Source organism: Rana temporaria, chromosome 4 (assembly GCF_905171775.1).
Source record: "Rana temporaria chromosome 4, aRanTem1.1, whole genome shotgun sequence".
NCBI lineage: Eukaryota > Metazoa > Chordata > Amphibia > Anura > Ranidae > Rana > Rana temporaria.
In genome coordinates this window covers 56,208,124-56,221,708 of record NC_053492.1, presented here as the reverse complement: position 1 = coordinate 56,221,708, position 13,585 = coordinate 56,208,124, and the positions used below count along the sequence as shown (strand labels likewise).

The following is a 13,585-nucleotide window of genomic DNA, read 5'->3' as shown; positions in this document are numbered from 1 at the left end:
TGTTCCTAATCACTAGGAACGGACAATCACTCTCTAATCCCCTGTCAAAACTGGGATCTGTCAATGTAAATAGAGGGGTAATATAGCAGGGGTAACTTTACGCCAGACGTATGCCTTACGTAAACGGCGTAGCTTACTGCGACGGGTGCAAGTACATTCGTGAATCGCCGTATCTAGCTCATTTACATATTCAACGCGTAAATCAACTGAAGCGCCCCTAGCGGGCAGTGTAAATATGCACCCAAGATACGACGGCGTAGGAGACTTACGTCGGTCGTATCTTGGCAAAATTCAGGCGTATCTAGTTTCCTGAATACCGCGCATAGATACGACAGCACATCCTTGAACTTACGCCGCGTATCAACAGATATGTCGGCGTAAGTGCTTTGTGAATCCGGGCCATAGAGGTTGCAGTTGGTGACTTCTCTTTGTGCAAATTATAGTTACCTGGCTGCAGGGGCGGAATGACCATTGGGGCGCTCGGGCACTGCCCGAGGGCCCCATGCTACTAGGAGGCCCCATCAGGGTTGCCAGGCTCAATAAAACCAGGGACAGTATGTAAAAATCTGTGTTTTTTTACATCTGTCCCTGATGTGTCTGAAACCGACATGCTTTTGATGTGAAAATCCTGAGATTTTAGCTGCCCTGCCTCTGCACTGCCTCCTGGCGTGGTGGCCATCTGTAAGCCCGGGGGCCCCATAATCTTCTATTGCCCGGGGGCCCCATGAGTTGTCAGTCCGCCCCTGCCTGGCTGTTATATTGATCCAGTGGCTTCAATACTTTCTGGAGCTCTCACTGACTTTGCTTTTATATTCCACATCAACAGAGACTAATTGAAATCAAAGAGATGGAAAACGAATTTTTTAGAAGGTGGTCAGCAACTACAGTCCACCTGTACTGAATTAAACGTGCCATGCAAATGTTTGAAGCATTATAAGAGTTTTAACCATATGTAATAGCCGTATCAATTTAAAAGCTCTATAACTTTCAGAAACTGTGCCCAAGAATTGTCACAATGATTTTAACACCATTCAGACCTGGTCTACTTCTTACCTTTTACATTCGGATTGTATTGCAGTCCTTGTTCTCAGTCTTCAGCTGAAGTAAAGCAGAATACCTTTTGAAATGCATTTATAGATCTTAATGAATATACAGTAAGCCCTCAAAATAGGAAAGGCTTGCCCACTTGTATTGAAAAAACTCAAAAACATTATGTAATGGTTTGCAAAAACTAGGGTCATAGGAGATCTGTATAAACATACCTAAAACCATACACCTTTCACCTAAATTCACAGCAAGGTATACCGTGACTTATTATTTTTTAATCTGTATGCATGCTATAGAATGTATGAACAATTGTGTAACTTTACCCACAGCTTGCCACAAGTTTGTATAGTGAACTAAAGTACAAGAGGCTGAACACACAGAAATATAATACTTCCCTAAAATGACTAATACATCCAAGCTGCAGTGTTTTCGAAACTAAAGGCCCAACATCGGAGTTGGTGGGAAATCTCTGCAATGGGGGCATAGACAAAAACCTATACTGAAGCAGCGAAAGGTTGGGACCTCTGACCAGTGGCATCACTAGGGTTGGTGTCACCTGGTGCGGTAAAACATGGTGTCACCCCCTAATATTTGTTTCCCCCATATAACACTTAATATATTGGCAATAGTAGTGCCGTTAACAACAATCAAGCAACTAGCTTGATAAGGCTTACCTGTAGGTAAAATTAATACAGTGCCCGTTTAGGAGATATTCACACTAGATGCAGCCGGCGACGTCATCAGCGCATGCACTCTGAAGGTCTGACATTCTGTGCCGGACCTTCAGAGCACCGTGCCGCAACTGAGGGCTTCCGCACAAATGCGCGGAAGTGACGTAATCGCAGCTCTGCCCATACTTTGTATTATTTGCTGTCCTCAGGACAGATCCGATCCAGAGCCATGCACCTTACCGCCCTGTCCAGCAAGTACCGCCCGAAAAAACGCTCGCCCGAAATGATACCGGCCTCCAACCTCCCCTTATAGCCGGCCTGCCACACGCCTGGAAAAATCGTACGCCCGAAAAAAGTACCGCCCGAAAAAATGCATACCCGAAAAAACGTACCAGCCTCCAACCTCCCCTTATAGCCAGCCTGCCACAGGCCTGGAAAAAACGCGCGCCCGAAAAACGTACCGCCTGAAACAACGCACGCCCGAAAACATACCAGCCTCCAACCTCCCCTTATAGCCGGCCCGCCACACGCCTGTAAAAATCGTACGCCCGAAAAAAGTACCGCCCGAAAAAATGCATACCCGAAAAAACGTACCAGCCTCCAACCTCCCCTTATAGCCAGCCTGCCACAGGCCTGGAAAAAACGCGCGCCCGAAAAAACTTACCAGCCTCCAACCTCCCCTTATAGCCGTCCCACAACACACGCCTGGAAAAAATGCACGCCCCGAAAAACGCGCGCCCGAAAAAACGTACCGGCCTCCAACCTCCCCTTATAGCCGGCCCGCCACACGCCTGGAAAAAACGTGCGCTGGAAAAAACGTACTGGCCTCCAACCTCCCCTTATAGCCGGCCCGCCACACGCCTTGAAAAAAGCGCCCCCGAAAAACGTACCGCCTGAAACAACGCACGCCCGAAAACATACCAGCCTCCAACCTCCCCTTATAGCCGGCCCGCCACACGCCTGTAAAAATCGTACGCCCGAAAAAAGTACCGCCGAAAAAATGCATACCCGAAAAAACGTACCAGCCTCCAACCTCCCCTTATAGCCAGCCTGCCACAGGCCTGGAAAAAACGCGCGCCCGAAAAAACTTACCAGCCTCCAACCTCCCCTTATAGCCGTCCCGCAACACACGCCTGGAAAAAATGCACGCCAACCGGCCTCCAACCTCCCCTTATAGCCGGCCCGCCACACGCCTGGAAAAAACGCACGCCCGAAAAACGTACTGCCCGAAAAAACGTACTGCCTCCAACCTCCCCTTATAGCCAGCCTGCCACACGCCTGGAAAAATGTGCGCCCAAAACGTACCGGCCACCATCCTCCCCTTATAGCCAGCCCACCACACGCCTGGAAAAATTGCGTGCCCGAAAAATGTACCGGCCTCCATCCTCCCCTTATAGCCGGCCCACCACACGCCTGGAAAAACGCGCCCCTGGAAAATGTACAGCCCGAAAAACGCACGCCTGAAAAAACGTACTGGCCTCCAACCTCCCCTTATAGCCGGCCTACCACACGCCTAGAAAAAACGAAGCCCCGAAAAACCGTACCGGCCTCCAACCTCCCCTTACAGCCGGCCCGCCACACACCACACCACAATCAAGTGATGATTAAGTGACGTCGGCTGTCACGATACGCGTGAGGAAGAGGAGGGTTGCTGGTGACGTCATCCGCTCGCGGCCGCAGAGCGGAGACACATGCTATTACACACGCTGATTGTACAGCGCTGTCTGTGAGTTTTACTTGTTTTTTATTACATTAAAATGTCAAATGATTCTATGCTATGGAGGCTTCCCTGTGCTTTGTTTTAAGAGCCATCGCTGTGAGTCTGTGAGCCTTACTAGATTGGATCAGCATGCTGACTGTGGGAAACGTGACTGAGCAGTATTTGTATAGGCTTTTAATAGCCTCCTTGAGGTAAGGGGCTGGTAAAAACATCCTTTCACTGTGGAAAGCCGGGCGTCTGTGTTCACAGCACGTATGCACGTTTGATCATCATTCACTGGAGTAATCCTACCTGTGGACTTTTTATTATGAGTGGAGCACAGATGCACTTTAGAAATGTATGATTGAACTGTATTCTGGATTTGATTTCACTTCACTTCTGCACATTTGTGCACTGGACACGTTAAATATTATTTCTTAAATATATTTTTTTAACAGATTTTATATGACACTTTTTTGTGTTTGATCCCTGGGTGGATCATATGAGACACTTTCAAGAAACTTTATATTTTTATTGGGCTTTGATCACCCCTGCATGGTCATCGAACATTCTTTCAGGAATTTAGTTTACATAACCGCTTTTTGGTTTTTTTTGGACCTTTAGTCACCGTAATTTATTGATTATTTGCACTTTGCACTGTTAATGGATGAAACACTTTATGGATTTTCACACTGTTTATTATGTTTTAACTAATTGATCATTGGTTTTAATTATTTGAACATTATTTTTATGGTAACCTTATTTTTACCTCATCAACACTGTGCTGCTATTGGCACGTTTGTTCACCTGAATTTAATATTTATTATTAATTCACTCTCATTATCCTCCACATTATGGGCCAGATCCACAGCCAGCCGCCGTAACTTAAATATTCCCATTTAAGTTACACCGCCGCAAAATTTCTACCTAAGTGCCCGATCCACAAAGCACTTACCTAGAAATTTTCGGCTGTGTAACTTAAATCCGGCCGGCGCAAGGCGTTCCTATTCAAATGGGGTGAGTCCCATTTAAATTAGGCGCGCTCCCGTGCCGGACGTACTGCGCATGCTCACGACGTCATTTTCCTGACGTGCTTTGCGCGGTTTTACGTTGCGCCGGGTTTTGAGAATCGCGACAAGCGTAAAAAAAAAATACGAGTTGCGGCGGGAAAAAAAAAATTGAAAAAAAAAAGACGGCGACGCGGGATAGAAGGGTCTACTTTTACAAGGCCTAAACAGTTTAGGCCTTGTAAAAGCAGCCCTAATTTTGCATTTGCAAACTAATACTTACGGAGAAAAAACGAAGCGTAAAAGCTTCGTGGATCTCCGTAAGTGCTAATTTGCATACCCGAAGCGGCATTTCGACAAGAAATGCCCCCAGCGGCGGCCGAGGTACTGCATCCTAAGATCCGACAGTGTAAGTCCCTTACACATGTCGGATCTTCTGCCTATCTATTGGAAACTGATTCTGTGGATCAGTTCCAAAGATAGAAACAGGAATACGACAGCGTATCAGTAGATACGCCGTCGTATCCCTTTTGTGGATCTGGCCCTATGTGATTAATGCTGGGTGATATTCTTGGCTAAAACCCAGAGTGGAACATATTTAGAGCTTCAGCAGGAGACGGAGTTATTCACAGTTTATTTCTGGATATTTTATATTAGGTATTGCTATATGTACTTAGTCACTTTTATGTTTGCAAGCGCCATTACACCCCCCCATTCTTTATCTGCTACCAGTGTGTGAACACTACTAGTGGTGGCTGCTGCTGAGTTATTGTTAATTGATTTAGTTTTATGTGCCCTTGTTAGGTTGGTTTGCGCATTAGTTCCCCCCCATTTTTATATATAGTACCAACACAAGTCACATGATCTAGTCCCCTTCTCAAGAACAGAGGTGTAGCACCTGCCCTCCTGTATGGGGTCCAGGCCCCCATAAGTTCAACAGGGGGGCCCAGAGCAGCAGGAGTGGGCACGGTTACTGGAGACAATCCCCCTGTGGCCCTCCCTGTGTTTACAAATGCTTCAGTTTATAAATGAACAGGGAGACTCTGTATAGAGAGCTTCCTGTTCATTCAGTCTGCAGCTAGTGCCGCAGAGAAAGGGTTGAAGAATCTGTGTCCTCGATCTCTTTCTTACAAGTGAGATTTGGGTGTCTGTTTAGACCCCTGATTATTTATAGACACCAACCCCCACAGGGCCGTTCAAGAAAAAAATGGGCTCATTCTCACAGGTATTCTGGTTGCATGAATGAGTGATTTGTTCATGCAGCTGAAGCCGCTTGTTAGGCTTGGTGACTGTCACCTAGGCTGTACGGGGCCCCATGACTTCTAACAGCAGCCCTGCTCAAGAGTACAAGTCCCATCATGCCAATAATTAATCATCAGTATAGGAAATATCAGGTGAAAGGGTTACAAAGCGTTGTAGAGTAAGGAACAATTAGAGGAACTTACTTTTATTGGCGAGTCGCAATCATGGATGTTTGCAGAATAAAACAGAAGAGTAATACATTCCTACATGGCTTGTAGGGAAAGGTACATTGATAGGAAGATGCAAGCTGAATTCAGTCTTCTCTATGGCAAGCTCTCAGCATGAAGTAATATCCAATTTGTCCACCAGGTGGCGAAGAAGTCCACAAAATCTTGCAGCCACTTTACATTATTGTCATCCTGCAGATTTTGGTGTTTTCGAGTTAAATTGTTTAAATATTTTTTTACTTTTTGTGTTACCCAATAAGAAACCAATTCTGGTGGGAAAAAAATGTAAATAATTTATAAAGCACTTTAGTGCTTTAGTGACATCACAAAAGAATTTCAGGTATACTAAGACTACTTTTATTGCAAATAGTCATTGAGGTCATATCATGAGAAAGCTTTTGTCTATGCCTACATTTTTTACATCATTAATGACAAATTAATAAAAGAAAAGTCCCTTAGGTGCCTTTTAGAACAGCATTGGCTGAAATATTCACCTTCTCTCTGGTAGTAATTATTTTATTCCACTAGATTGCCTCAGTCTTCCAGGTTCAATGACTCCCAGCATACTTCAGTCCAGAAGACTGAGGACATACTTTGAGTACAGGGGCCCGGATTCAGGTACGACTTGCGCATAATTTGCGGAGGCACAGGGCAACGATTTTGCCCTACACCCCCGCAAATAATTTGCGCTGCCCTCGATTCACGGAGCAGTAGCTCCGTAAATTGCCAGGGCGCGCCGGCAAAATTGCCCGGCGTAAGCGCGCGCAATGTAAATGATCCCGCCGGGGGCGGGAATCATTTAAATTAGGCGCGCTCCCGCACCGAGCGTACAGCGCATGCTCCGTCGGGAAACTTTCCCGACGTGCATTGCGGCAAATGTCATCGCAAAGACGTCATTTGCTTCAAAGTGAACGTGAATGGCGTCCAGCGCCATTCACGATTCACTTACGCAAACAACGTAAAATTCGAACATCGCGACGCGGGAACGCCGGGTATCCTTTAGCATTGGCTGCCCCTGCTTTTAGCATGGGCAGCCTTACGCCAAAGACGACGTACGCAACTGACGTAACTTGCGTACGCAGGGGGCGCGCAACACTGTGAATCGGCGTAAGTATGCAATTTGCATACTATACGCTGACCACAATGGGAGCGCCCCCTAGCGGTCAACGCAAGAATGCAGCCTAAAATCTGCGTGGCATAAGAGCCTTATGCCACGCAGATTTTAGGCTGCACGAGTTCTCTGAATCAGGAGAATTTGTTACGCCGGCGCAAGTCAGCAATTGCGCTGCGTAACTATGGTTACGCAGGCGCAATTGCTTACTGAATCTGGGCCAGGGTGTCATGGACTCTTAGGCCTGGTTCACATCTATGCAGGTTGCAGTTTGCATATTCTGGGTGCATTTTGCTTTTTTGGGACTTTTTTTGGGACTAAAAGCCATTGAACAGGTTTTAAAACAGCGACCGACAACTGACTGGAAATTTAATACATTTATTCTAACCATGTTGGAGTTCATACTCCATCACAATACTTTCCTCTTCCAGGGCTCCCACTACCTCCAGGTACAGGGTGTGGCAATGGGAACGTGCTGCACACCTTCCTATGCCAACCTGTACCTGGGGGAGTGGGAGCGGGATTTCCTCCTGGGAGAGAATGCATCTATGTGCTCTGCCAACATTTTAATGTGGCAGCGCTACATAGATGACATTTTTATTATTTGGGATGGACCGGAGAGTGGTTTGGTTGAACTCTTGAGACTCATGAACGTCAATGAGTTCAACCTCTTCTTCACAATGTCCCACAATCAGTCAGAGATCAGCTTCTTGGACATTAGCATTAGAAAGGACACGGAGGGTAAAATCAATTCCACCCTTTTTAGAAAGGAGACAGCTGGCAAAACAATACTTCACGCTACCAGTTTCCATCCAGAACCTCTGAAAAATTCTATACCCTTTAGCCAATTCCTCAGGATAAGGAGAAATTGTTCACTAGATGATGATTTCCATAAACAATGTGATGCACTTGCTCTCAGCCTGTTCGCCAGGGGATATACAAAAACCTGTCTTTAAAAAAAGGCATTTAATAGAGTTAAAGCTACAAATAGGCGGAGGTGGGGAGGGGGCCGTGGCTGTCCGGGCCGTGGACCAGGGTCGATTGAAAAGCCTGTGGAGATAGTGCCCCTGGAGTGGCAGTCCAGGGGTGCCATACATTGCACTGAGTGTGTGAGGGACACTCAACGTGTGGCACCTTTTTGGTCACTTATCTCCACACACTTTTTTAGCACCTGCCTCTAGGGCCAGGCCTTTTGGCTAGGACCAGAGGAATTTTTGATTCCTGGCCGGAGGGCCGGCCAATGTATTGCACATTGGTCACTTTACCTCACTCTCCCATCTTCCTTCTTCCCCACTTTCTTTTTATTTTTCCCCGTGTTTGTCTAGTTTGTCACTTATTTTTGTTTGGTGCACTGCACTTTATGTGTGATAAGTAGGGTGCTGGTCCTCGGGCCTGCCCTGAACGTCTTGGGAGTAGGTGGACATGGCCTTCTGGCTTAGTTCGCCTGCTCTCATGGGGTCTCCCTTCGGGGGAGCCTCACTGTTGGGTCCGTGCTGGCTTCGGCTACATGGGCCTTGGATGGGTTCATGTGGCTTCGGCTGCATGGATCACTGACAACCTCAGTCCCTGTCAGGAGCCTTGCGCCCCGGGGGATCAGGGTCAGGCCCTCTTCGGAGGGCCTATTGACGATGCACCCGTCACAGGTTTTTGTTGCACCTCCTTATGTGTGTGCACTTTTTCCCTGCACCGGGTGAAGTTTTTGGGTTGTGTTTTGCACGCCACAGGCTTTTCAATAGAAAAAAAAAAAAACTTCATAAGACCTAACCTGAAGAAAATAATTCGAGAATAATTATAGGATTCTCCAATGAACACACACGGATAAAGAAGGTAGTCTCAAAATGTTGGCCTATACTTACAGAGGACTAGGAATGAGCCGAACATACCCGGGTTCGGTTTGCACCAGAACGTTCGAACAGACCGCGGGTTCGCGCAAACATTTAGAACCCCATTGAAGTCTATGGGACTCGAACGTTCGAATTCAAAAACGCTCATTTTAAAGAGCAATATTCAATTTAATGTTGGAAAACGTCTTTCAGAACCCGGGTCTTGCCCCAGGGAACATGTATCAATGGAAAAAAAAGTTTTAAAAATGGACGTTTTTTCCGGAGCAGCGATTTTAATGATGCTTAAAGTGAAAAAAATGAAAAATTCCTTTAAATATCACACCTGCTGTGTGTCTATAGTAGTGGCACGTGTTTATAAATGTTCCTGCACAACATGAAATTATTATAAGAAAAAAGTAATTTAATACTGCTTGCACACGTGCTGTGTGGCACAATATAAATGTGTCCTTAGGCACAACACAACACTGCAACCCCTCCCAATAACTGTAATTGGAGCACAACAAGGAGCCACGTGCAAAGTATTGCATCAAAAATTGTTATTAGACGCCCCTGTTACACAGGGGCACACAAATTAGGCCTTAGGCACAACACAACACTGCAACCCCTCCCAATAACTGTAATTGGAGCGCAACAAGGAGCCACGTGCAAAGTATTGCATCAACATTTTTTATTAGACGCCCCTGTTATACAGGGGCACAAAAATTAGGCCTTAGGCACAACACAACACTGCAACCCCTCCCAATAACTGTAATTGGAGTACAACAAGGAACCACGTGCAAAGTATTGCATCAAAAATTGTTATTAGACGCCCTTGTTACACAGGGGCACAACAATTAGGCCTTAGGCACAACACAACACTGCAACCCCTCCCAATAACTGTAATTGGAGCACAACAAGGAGCCACGTGCAAAGTATTGCATCAAAAATTGTTATTAGACACTCCTGTTACACAGGGGCACAACAATTAGGCCTTAGGCACAACACAACACTGCAACCCCTCCCAATAACTGTAATTGGAGTGCAACAAGGAGCCACGTGCAAAGTATTGCATCAACATTTTTTATTATACGCCCCTGTTAAACAGGGGCAGAAAAATTGTGCCTTAGGCACAACACAACACTGCAACCCCTCCCAATAACTGTAATTGGAGCGCAATAAGGAGCCACGTGCAAAGTATTGCATCAAAAATTTTGAGTAGGCGCCCCTGTTAAACAGGGGCAGAAAAATTAGGCCTTAGGCACTGGTGGCGGAGCCCAGAAACACAAAATATCTTACTAGCTATCAGCAAGAAAAGTGAGGAGGGGAAGGATATTCCATCAGCAGCATAACAGGACAGTCACTCAGCATCAGCATACGCAGTCTCAAAGGGATCTGACATTTCAACAAAAAATTCGTATTCAGTAACATCAGCATCAGGTGATTGGTAGCTGGTGTTGATCCAAGCCTGATTCATTTTGATGAAGGTCAGTCGATCAACAGAGTCGGTGGAGAGGCGCACCCTGTGATCGGTGACAAAGCCTCCAGCAGCACTGAATGTGCATTCTGAAAGAACACTGGATGCAGGGCAAGACAGTAGCTCAATTGCGTACTGTGCAAGCTCTGGCCAGTGATCCATCCTCAAGACCCAGTAAGCCAGAGGATTTTCGGTGGGGAAGGTGTCCAAGTCGGATCTTGCCCCTAGGTATTCCCGGACCATGTAAACCAGACACTGGCAATGGTTGCTGGAACCGGTCCCCTTGCAGGCTGCCTTTTATAGTGTGGGGGGCGTGTACTAAACCCCCTGAGCCATAATTGGCCAAAGCCACCCTGGCTTTGGCCAATTATGGCTCTTTGTTTTTTGAGCGCTGTGATTGGCCAAGCATGAGGGACATACAGCATGCTTGGCCAATCATCAGCGCTGAACGCCGCAGTGAATTATGGGACGTTTTGCGTTACTCGAATTTGGCGCGAACGACTAGTTTTGTTCGAATTTTGTTGAACGATCGAACGACCGATGTTCGAGTCGAACATACGTTCGTATCGAACGCAAAGCTCATCCCTACAGAGGACCCTATTCTCAAAAATCTTTTATTGGACAAACCCCAGTTAACCTTTAGGCGAGCAGACTCACTTGGGACCATGTTGGTCCAAAGTGAGTATAAAGGAAATTCTAGCAAGGACCCCTGCAAAACTTACGGGACTTTTCCATGTGGGAATTGCTCACAGTGTGAGGTCATAAGAAGAAGGACCACACTGGCTTTGCCCAATGGAGAAACTTTTGCATTAAGACACTATGCTAATTGTAAGACCCGGGGGGTAATTTACCTCATGCAATGCCAGTGTGGTTCCTTCTATGTAGGGAAGACCAATTCTTTCATAAGAGAGTTGAAAAATATATGCATTCAATGCGGATAGGCAACCTTTACTTGCCCCTTGGAAGACATGTGGCTAAGGAGTACGGGTATCACATGCCCAGTGTGAACTTCACAGTCCTGGATAGGCTACATATTCCCCTTCGTGGGGGGGATTGGAATAAGGTGCTACTCCAGCGCGAAATGCGCTGGATTAGACGCCTTAAAGCCACAACTCCCCCAGGACTTAACGAAATGGAAAGTTTCAGACCTTTCCTTGAGGGTTTTAGTTCTGGTAAAACGGACTGATGTTGCTCACATTTTTGACCCTTTGGTCCTTTGACCGCCTTGCTCTATTCTTATCTTGGGTGGACTTAATGGACTTCTTTTCGTTTCTCCACCCCTCCATGTTTTTACCCCCCTTTTTGGGATCAACGGGGGGGGGGGGTTCCCTTTTCGGTACCTAGATATAGGGGGTCAGTACCTTCCTGGGATTTGAAGAAATAGGATTTTTTCATTATTTTGTATTTTAATTTGCATTTTTGTAAATTGATATGTATTTTTGTATATGTTGTTAAGGTATTTTCCTTGTGTTATAAATTTTACCTATGATTGTGTATGACATTGAGTGTGCACATACCTGCTGACATGTGGGCTTCCACCTAGGGGGTGTCTTTTGGACCCCCTCTCCCCTTTTTTTTTTGGGGGGGGGGGTGGCATGCCTGATCCTGTTGGTGGTGAGTCCCGGATGGCATCATTGTGTTTTGGAGGGGGTTGCTCTTTCCCCATAAAAGGCTCTTCCATCCACTGCCACGGGAGAATAGCACTCCGGTGCTCTATGCTCCCCGGATGCATTGCACGTCCGGGGAGCTCTTCTCCCTCGGCAGTGGTGACCTATTTTTGTCCTTACTTGACTGAGGGGGCTTTTGCCCATCAGTCTTTCTTTTCTTGGCAATTGAACCATCATTGCCTTATCATGGGTATATAGGATGCATTTTTGTCCACAGTCTCCTCTTCCTTTCCTCCCCATGGGAAGTTTTGGAATTTTGTCGAGACAGTTTTTTCTTATATTAGCCCCTCTCTTTTCCTTCCCCTTTCTGCCCTTAGCCCCCCCTTGAGGGGTGATCAAATCTTTTTAAGAAAAGATCTGCTTTATTAATAGAATTTTTTATTATCTAACTCCCTTAAATATATGTTCAATACAGTGGATAAATTCCCTTGTTTGTATTGGGGATCTTTGTCCTTTGTTTTTTGTTTTGTTTCAATTCTAATTTAGAATGCGGGTGCCTTTCCTTCTGTGCGGACACCAGGAAGCACAGACGCATCATTGATGATGCGGATACAGGCGCCGCTGTCGCATCGTGTTGGGTCGATTGCGACCTTGTGTTCTATGGTCATGTGACCTGCGACGCGGTGACGCGGTGTTGATGCGCGGTCCGCTCGTGTGTGACGCGTCTTGTGCTGCAGGGAAGGAGACGCAATGGCGGCTCCTTCCCTTCCATCACGCTCGCTGTCGCACTGCCTAACAATATAAGGGCTTTCATATATATTTTTGCCGCCATTTGAGCAGCCTAGGGGGAGGATCTCCATCTAAGGGGCCAATCACTTCCACCCAAGTAAGTATTTCAGGACGTCTGGGGTGTTGGCCGCAGCATCCTCATTTCTCCCATCTCCTGAAGGAGTGGGAGTGTATATGGCGTTTGTTTTGTTTATTTTTGCTTATTTAGACCCCCTTTTGGAATTGTGGGTCACCTAAAATTTTCAGCAAATAGGGCTTGTCCTCTAGGATTGGTGAGTGTATCTCTCTTCTTTGTCCCTCTTTTCTATTTTGTTCCCTATTTCTTTATATGTGGCAAATTATTGATACGTTGTTTATACATATATTTGGCCATTTTAGCTGGGATTGCCTGTGTTATTTTTGGATGCGGACCAAAGTGGAATGTTTCACTTCTTTTCCACCCCTTATGGATTGGAGCTCTGAGAGGTTAGAGATCTCCTCCAGGCACTCGGTGTGCCATCTGGATTGACCACGACGGCTTTTGGGGTACCCACGGCCCTTGGGGTATTCTAGGCACTCCTTATCTAGGAGAGGGTGAGTTTATGGTGGAGGTCTTCTCTCCCCTTTTTGGATTGATGAACCTGTCACGGCCCCTTCCCCTTCATGCCCAACTCTGTCTGCATTTTATGTGCCCCTTTTGTCTGTACTTGATCATGTAATTTATTCTGTTTTTCTATTTTTCGTGTTTTTAGAAGAGCTATACTGTACAATTTTTCCTGAAGAAGGATGTAATTTTGAAACATTTGAAACGCGTTGGAAAGGATCATCTCTGCCCCTAGCTTTGTCCTGGGGCATGTGGTGACTTACAGTACTTTTCTAGAATGATGTTTTTATATTGTATTTTGATAT

The 13,585-nt window shown here is 46.1% G+C and overlaps 1 protein-coding gene across 1 annotated transcript in view; it reads right to left on the bottom strand.

The window, feature by feature from the left end:
* LOC120936228 (cytochrome P450 2K4-like) overlaps positions 1 to 1,148 on the bottom strand; it is a 59,187-nt gene extending 58,039 nt beyond the window's left edge. Inside the window, exon 1 of the mRNA XM_040348428.1 lies at positions 1,054 to 1,148. The gene's annotated coding sequence lies outside the window, so the exon portion shown is untranslated. The remainder of the gene's footprint in view (positions 1 to 1,053) is intronic.
* Between the last annotated feature and the right edge of the window lie 12,437 nt (positions 1,149 to 13,585).